The sequence below is a fragment of the Rhinopithecus roxellana genome, chromosome 3 (genome assembly GCF_007565055.1).
Source record: "Rhinopithecus roxellana isolate Shanxi Qingling chromosome 3, ASM756505v1, whole genome shotgun sequence".
Classification (NCBI taxonomy): Eukaryota; Metazoa; Chordata; class Mammalia; order Primates; family Cercopithecidae; genus Rhinopithecus; species Rhinopithecus roxellana.
This window is the reverse complement of record NC_044551.1, coordinates 79,733,143-79,742,137: the sequence shown is the minus strand read 5'-3', so window position 1 is coordinate 79,742,137 and position 8,995 is coordinate 79,733,143. Positions and strand designations below refer to the sequence as shown.

At 36.2% G+C, this 8,995-nt stretch overlaps 1 pseudogene across 1 annotated transcript; it reads right to left on the bottom strand.

Annotated features, from left to right (window-relative positions):
• Window positions 1-1,604: 1,604 nt before the first annotated feature.
• Window positions 1,605-2,981, bottom strand: LOC104662278 (annotated as a pseudogene). The gene has a single exon (XR_747966.1). The product of XR_747966.1 is annotated as a tyrosine--tRNA ligase, mitochondrial pseudogene (transcript).
• Between the last annotated feature and the right edge of the window lie 6,014 nt (window positions 2,982-8,995).

Here is an 8,995-nt window from a genome sequence, read left to right as displayed (position 1 = left end):
ATATCTATATTTTCTTCCAGTCTGTGGTTTACCATTTTATTTATTTTTATGTATTTTTAAAATTGTATTTATTTATTTATTTATTTATTTATTTATTTATTTATTTATTATTTTTGAGATGGAGTTTCACTTTGTTGCCCAAGCTGGAGTGCAATGGCACAATCTTGGCTCACTGCGACCTCTGCTTCCCAGGTTCAAGCGATTCTCCTGCCTCAGCCTCCCGAGTAGCTGGGATTACAGTTGCGCCACCAAGCCCAGCTAATTCTTTGTATTTTTAGTACAAATGGGGTTTCTCCATGTTAGCCAGACTGGTCTCGAACTCCTGACCTCAGGTGATCCACCCATATCGGCCTCCCAAAGTGCTGGGTTTACAGGTGTGAGCCACTGTGCCTGGCTACTGTTTTTTTTTTAATGGTATCTTTACAAGAGTAAAACGTTCAAATTTTAATTAAATCTAGCATTTATTTGTGGTCTTCATTTTTGGTGTGTTCTATATAAAAACAATATATCTTTCCCAAGGTCATAGATGGATTTGTCAAAAAACTGATGGCTTTACATAACTGAGTGTGTAGATTCATGAACATGGTACATCTTTCCACTTAGGTCTTCTTTAATTTCTCTTGTTAATAGTTTAGTGTTTTTGGTGCAAAAATTTTAAAAATATATAGTGTTTAATTTAGTTCATTTCTATTACATGTTTTGAGGTTCTCTGGTAAATATATTTAATATTCACATTTTATATTTTAACTCCTAGTAAATGGAAATATACTTAATATTGACTTTAAATCCTGTGACCTTGCTAAACACAGTTATTAGTTCGAGTAGAATTTCTTCTCTATAATCCCTAGGATTCTCTGCATACATATTCATGTCATCTGAGAATAATCTTTTTGTTTTAAATATGTATAATTTTTTTATTTCCAGCCTTATTGCACTACCCAAGATATCCCATAAAATTTTAAATCTAAGTAGTGAGCATGGTCATCCTTGTCTAGTTTCTGATCTTAAGGAGAAAGCATTCAGTAGTAAAAGCATTCACAAGTAAATGTGTTATCTGTAGGTTTCATAGATAATATCAAGTTAAGGATATTGACTCTATCGCTATAATACTATTACGGACCATGTCTAGATCACTATATCTATAGCAATTAGTTTAGTAAGTACTGTCTTTGAGGACACTCATTTTGTGAGTTACAGAACAATCTTTCAATAAATATTGTACTGCCTTTTCAGTAAAACTCCTATGTTGCATTTTTAATATATATTTTATACAATTATTTCTTTTAAGTTCTTTCTCCCTCATCCTATACTTATGTAGGTGATTTCCATTTGCATTCTCGTGCATGTACTGTTTATTTCTTTATTTAATTTTTGGCTAAATTTTTTCTCTCATGGTAGACATAAGTAATACAAGAGGTCATAATCTTATCAATTGTATTTTTATGTGAAAACTTATTTATTTACATGAGTATAAAGTCTTTTTTTTTTCAGATTTAAGCTGCATTTATGGGGTAGTGATGAGGTTTAGAACATATACATATTTTGTTAAAATTCCCCAGATGATTCTTGGTATGAACCACAACATTATAAATTTTAAGATATACTTAGAAATCCTTAAGACATCTAGCCCCATTTCTAATAGACAATACATTTGTTACTTGTCGGTGATTTATGCTGACTCCGCCTTCTGTTATCATTCGATACCCTCGGGGACCATCTGGAATGGCATTTGCTTTGCGGCAGGTATCTAGGACACTTGTTCCAGGATCGAGAAAAAATTCAGAAAATCAGGAGCTTCTTTAAACAACTCTTTTAACTCCTGATCAGACATGACCTCCAGTGCATCTATGCTACTATGATAAAGGGCTTGTGTACACCTTTTAGCAGAATCCAATCCTTCTCGTCCATGAACAAGCTTTGTTACTTCTGCTGCCAGTCGTTTCTGAGGACCCCGCCTTTCTGGCTCTTTGACATGCAGCTGCATGATATGGTCAATCTCTGGAAGGGGCAGGAAAGTAAACAGCTTCAGGTACCTTTCCACTGAATCTTCTGGTTGCCTGACAAAGAATTGATACAATTCAAATGGAGATGTCTTATCTCTGTTTAGCCAAACACCGTTGCCAGCAGACTTTCCCAGCTTTGCTCCAGTTGTACTTGTAATTAGAGGAACGGTGATTCCAAATACATCTTCTCCAGTCAACTTGTTGATGAACTCATATCCGGACATAATGTTGCCTAGCTGATCAGATCCGCCCAGCTGGACCCTGCATCCATAACGCTGGAAGAGGTAATAGAAGTCATAGGCCTGGAGCACCTGGTAAAATAATTCGGCCAAGCTCATGCCCTCCGCGCTCTTGAGCCGCAGCTGCACGCTCTGCCGGCTCAGCAGCGTCCCCATGCGGAAGTGACCCCCAACTGCCGCCAGGAAGTCCACCAGGTGCTGCTTCTGGTACCAGGCCGAGTTGTCCAGCACAGTGAAGCTGCCCCAGGAGCGCCCATCAGTGAAAAGCTGCTGGTGATTAGCCACCAGAGCCTCAAGCCCTAGGCGCAGGGCGCGCGCGTTGGCTCGCACGCGCTCTGTCTCCAGCGCCTCGCGTTCCTTGGTACGGCCGCTCGGGTCTCCCAGGCGCGCCTTGGCGCCTCCCACCAGCGCGATCACGTTGTGGCCCGCTCGCTGCAAATGAAACAGGCCCAGCAGCGCAAGAAGAGGGCCCACATGAAGCGAGTCCGCCGTGGGGTCGAAGCCACAGTAAATGGTTTGGGGAAAACTCGCCGTGCCACGGTCGAAGAGCTCTGGGAGCTCTATTTTCGTCCCCGTCTCTGGGAAGAAGTCCTTGAACAGACCTCGAGCCTTCTGCGCTGCCAGTAACCCCTGAGGGCCCGAGTGGGCCTTACGCCAGCCCCAAGGGCAAGAATACTGAGAGTTTTAGGGTACCAGACCAACGGCCCCAGGAAAAGGACCGAAAGATGGGCGCCGCCATATTGGTCGAGTATAAAGTCTTTTCAACTTGAATGCTGTTGTGTAATTATAAAACATTATTAAAAATTCACTTAAAATATGCAAAATTGAAAGAAAATCAATAACTTTTTACTAGCTTTATTGTCTTCACATTCAGATTAAAATTTCTCTTATTGTGTGGTAAAACATTTTAATTGGTTTTTGGTAAGGTATTATTCCAAATATTACAAAAGTTTAGTCTATTAGGCTGACTATAATACATGCCAAAGTAATTTTCTCTTGAATGTTAAGTCCCTTTTAGCATTTTCTCTTTATTTTCTATATTTATTGTATCATTTATAGTAAAGCGTCTTTATGCCAAGGCTCAGATATCACTAAATAGTGATCCTCTTTTTTGTTTTAAAGCCAGGGTCTCACACTGTTGCTCAGGCTGGTCTTAAACTCCTGGCCTCAAGCGATCCTCCAACTCGTCTCCCAAATTACTGAAATTACAATGTGAGCCACCCTGCCTGGTCCCCCACCCACCTTTTTTAAACAGCATAGCTAATTTCAGGAAGGCTTTAAAACTTTTGTAATTCATATGACTGGTATTTTTTCTTAACATAATCAGATAAGGAAATAAAAAAGAAAAATGTCAAACTTTTTCACTTCCTCAGTTCACAATTCTCTCTTTTTTCTACAATGATTTATTTTTTAAAAATGATAAAATCTATTAGCTTAGCTGTTAATTTAATAAACCCATTAAATAAGAACCAAAAATAGTGTACTTATATAACCTTATGTTTTCTCAGGGATAAGTCAATATTGAAAAACTTATCTACAGAATTTTGAAGTTTTACCCCTTGGTCCCAATATTCATCATTTCACGTGGTAAGGTACGTGGTACCTTAAATATGCATTTGAGCACATGAATTCATTCATGAAAGAATGTTCAGTTTTCAACGTTTATTCCACCTTTTTTTATTTCATTACCTAAGAAATAACCGTTTATTTCAATCCACAGGGGATAGTACAGTACTAAGCATGCAGGCACCAAGCATGCAGACTATCTGATTTAAACCTCTGCTTCTTCAGAAATTAACTACACATTCTTGGCATACGTATTTAATTCATTTATACATATACTTTATAATTGTATCTCATCCAATTTATAATATAGTTGCTGAGATCAAATAATGTTTTCTTATAAAGTGAATACCATAGTGCCTTGTACAAAGAACACAGTAATTATTGCCTTAACCTTATATCTCATATACGAAGAACAGATCAACATAAAACTAAACCAACATTAAAAATACCTTTTTAAACATTTTATTGTATACTGTACATATGTTTCATATGCAAATATATATTAACAGAAACTGTCATATAACGATCTTTGTACATTATAAGTTATTGTGAACAACTGGCCAGGTAACGAACATTATTTTTAATGACATCTGCATTCCAATATTTTTTAAAATTTATTTTTGAAGATTGAGATTGTTTCAATGTACAATTAAATACTTCTAAATATAACCTAACTTTTAAAAATGTATGATAAACACAATATCATCCATTTGTGGACATAAGTTGAATATATATTTTGAAACAATGGGCTTATAGAAAAACAGAGAAAGTCCTGTTTATTCATATTACTCACCAAAAAGACTTTTGTTTTGCCTTCAGTGTTTCCTATTACAAACGCTAGGATGAATGTTGATGAAAGCAGTCAATTCTTCATCCATTCTAGGACCTGATATTTGAGTAATTACATTAAAGAAAAGCATCAGGAATACTAAATAACCTTGATTATAATGAAAGCAAGATGAATGATTAAAAGCCTGGATGAGGCATTAATTTTCTACCTAATTGTTGCATAATTTCAAATGACTATTCTATTTATTTCCCCCTCTGGGTAAAGTTATTTTGGATGAAATAAAAATTACCTTGGAATGATTGGCAAAGATCATGGATAGAAGCACCGTTACTCAGCAAGGGACCTAGCTGAACAGCCTTGTCAAAGTAGGTTAGGAAATTTCTGATGACTATAGCCAGTGTTGCGACATTTTTAAAGATAGCAATCCATTATCACTTCTCTTCTGCCATGTGAAAAAATAAGTCAGCCCTCAGAATCTGATTTCCTCCTGGAGTGACATGGCACTGCTCAGAAAGCAATGAAACATCTCTCTCCTAAAATATAAACTACCAGATGACAAACTCTAAACCCAAATCTTGCTGTTTTGTTCCTCATCTATTGTGTATTACTAAGGATATAGAAAACTTAAATAAGTTTTATTCTCCCATATTTGGATTTAATTTTATTTTGACTATGTCAGTAGTAAAAGCAAAATCAGCTGCAATTATATTCTAAATGATGTAATATGCCCGACGGATGCCAAAAAGGGGTGTATGGTATATATATCATAGTTTTATATGTATATAGTGTTTTATATAATAGTATTGAGATATATTATATATATGCTTTATATATATATATATATATATATATAGTTACTTATAGGTATGTAGTTATGTAGAGAGAAGATATAACACTTTTTTGTTGGTATGCGGAGAGCCTATGAGTATAAGAACAGTTGTATAAGAGGCTCTTTGGTAACAGGAAATTGGTGAGTCTCAGTTTGGCAATAGTTATCATTTATTTAAATCAGCAAAAATATTAAAATTCACTGTGGTAAAATTACTTAATGGACTAAACTCAGAAGAGATTGTGCTTTCTTAGTGTAGAAATTCACTCAAAGATGACTAGTTTTCTTTTAGTTCTTCTAGAAACACTCTTAAAAATGAATTCATGGGATGACTCTCAATTCCTAGAATTGTACTTTTGCAGAAAAAAGTCTTATAAAAAGCCTATATTTTGAAAAAATCTTAGAATATTTTCTGTTTATCAAATAAATTTAGTGATTATGGCGGAGACAGTCACTACTCATTGGCCATCCATATGCCATCCACATTTCCTGCATCCTTGGAACTAATATTGACCAATGGGTTGTGAGTGGAAGTAACAAGTATGACTTTGAAGATGAAACAATTAAGAACCAGTGGCCGACCGCGGCGGCTCCAGCCTGCAATCCCAGCACTTTGGGAGGCCGAGACGGGCAGATCACGAGGTCAGGAGATCCAGACCATCCTGGCTAACATGGTGAAACCCCGTCTCTACTAAAAAATACAAAAACAAAAACTAGCCGGGCGAGGTGGCGGGCGCCTGTAGTCCCAGCTACTTGGGAGGCAGGAGAATGGCATGAACCAGAGAGGCGGAGCTTGCAGTGAGCTGAGATCCGGCCACTGCACTCCAGCCTGGGCGACAGAGCGAGCCTCCTTCTCAAAAAAAAAAAAAAAAAAAAAAAAAAAAAAAAAAAGAACCAGTGTGTGACTCTCCAACTTCCCTCTGCTTTGTCACTGAAACCAATGAGTCAATGGAGCAGCTACAAGATACTGTAGTTTCTGACAAGTTGGGTCACTAAGTAGTTGTGTAGAAGAGGGATTTTCCCCTGTAATTCACATGGAATGTGTCCTTTGAGCAAGAAAGAAACTACTTGCTGTAACAAATCATTGAGATTTCAGGATTATTCTATTACTGCAGCATAAATTGGGCTATCCAAATTAATCCAGTGAATTAAACTTAAAAAACATGATAGGCAAATCAAGTTTCCTTGGTAGCAAATATGGTTTTAAAATGGAAAAACAAAACAAATGACCAAAAGCATCTTAATTCTTGGCAAAATGTGAACTTTATTAAAGAAATTGATAGAATTGTCATCCCATTTCCAATAACTGAGCTGATGCATTTTTAGAGAAATAAGTTTTCTCTATGTGAGGGGCTTTGCTGCCTTCAGAGCAATTGACGCAGACAACCTATGCGGCACAGCAGACAAAAATATCTATGAGTACAGGGTAAAGGTTTTCAAATAGCTCTGTATGACTATTCTGCTTTCTACTCTCTTTCTCAAGTGGGAAGTGTTAATGCTTATCTCATATATGTTCATACGTTGTTAGGATTGCTTAAATAAAATGTTTTAGTTATGACTTATGACCACCCCACAGAGGGAAAAATAAACAGCCTAAAAATGCACTATGTATATGTAAGAAATTATATTTTTTCATTGCCTGTACATACAGCACTGACACATGGATATACATACATACAGGACTCTAGAATGGGAAGGCATATGGTGAATATTTAAGAAACTAAGACTTAACATTTAAGGAATTCTCATGTTAGCATTTGGGAAAATTGGTCTTATCCTACTGTAATGCAGTATATCTTGTTTAATTTTGAATATAGAAATTAAAATGTATTTACAATGGTGTCTGGCTCAAATTCATACTTATAAAATGAACATTTCTCATCTTAGGTGTCTTGATATGAAAACAAACATTCTATATGTGAAGAATAATTTTTCTGATAACTTTAGAAGCAATTTCCTACTTATTTGCAAATATAATGATGAATCTTTGGCAAATTTTATGCAAGAAATTACACATATACACATATTACTTTTCTACTGTTCCCCTACCCACCTTTAAAAATCTTTAAAACAAATCAAAAACAACCAAAGACAAAACCAACTTAACAACAGTGACTTTCAGGTACAATAAAGAATTAAATAACAATTTATAATTTCTCTAGTTTAGATATTGTATTAAACTCAGGGCCTCTTTATACATCCCAAGCAGAAACTTAAACATTCTGTGAACTCCTTAGCATAATTTTATCTGAAATATCCATCCCATTCTTTGAATCTCCTACTGCCTTCAAGTTCTTCTCTTCTCTCTTTTGAATTTTGAATAGTTATAATGAAAATAACAGTAATTATTCACTTTTTCCTTCTTATTTGATTGGATATCTCTGCCATTGCACAGTTAAAAGAAAAATTTAAAAATGTTTAAAAAGTACTAAAAATTATTGTATATAAGGATAATTTATGACAATAAGAAGTCTCTCATGGATGTATGTGTGTACATGCACACAAACACACATGCACAACCTTAGACCACATCTGTTAAAACATCTGTTGTGTTTTTACCAACTGAATGGAAATGGGCAGGTAATATCACTTCCTTGACAACTAGCCTCCTTGGATGTCACCTAAGAATCACCAAGTAGCAATGAAATCTAGGGATTATTTCTATGGTTGTTGATATAGTGGACCATCTAACCCCTCTCTCACTTCTTCAACTCTTTCTCCCTCTGCCTCCACCTCTTCATCCCAGTACAGAGAAGGGGAGGTTTAGATTTTCATTTCTGTATGTTGTGGCTTTGAGCAACCAAAGCTTTTCAAAGGAATTTACCCTGGCTGTTCTTCATCCATGTGGACCTATCTGCTAAGCTTCTAGTTCAAGTTCCTGTAGCAACTGTGAGGAACTGGGAAAGCTGTATTACATAGGAACACACTATTTAGAAACTTTGGAGAATTGCTATTTTTATTTGTTCTTACTGTTGTGTAATTGGAATGGACCTACTCTTACTCACTTTGGTGTCTCTCTCTCTCTCTCTCTCTCTCTCTCTCTCTCTCTCTCTCTCTCTCTCTCTCTCTCTCTCTCTCTCTCTCTCTCTTTCTCTCTCTCAATCTTCAAGTTTCTCCAGAGTACATTCAGATCTGTTTCTGAACAAGAGAGGCAGTAAGAAAAGGGTAAGAGAAATAACTCTACATGAGGATTTTGATTTTTGCAGAAGCCACCGTGCTCAGGGAATCAGATGCTTTTATTTGAAACTGTTGGTGATACTCTGATTCTGCAGCTTTCACATGCGTCTCTGTTGAGTGTATACCAAATTAGGTAATAGAGTATAAAAAGAACAGCTGGTAAGGACGACATATGGAATTAAGGAGGTGAGTACTTTACAGACTGTGGTTTTTATGCCTGAACAGCAATCCAAGGTGGTAGAATGCAGATGACACTGCCCTTTAAAAAATCTTTATTAATTTTTGTTACTGAACAATATTCCATTTTTTGGATATAGCACATTTTGTTTGTCCATTAATCAGTTTATGGGCATTTCAGTTGTTTTCTGTGTTTGGCTGTTAGGAATAATGC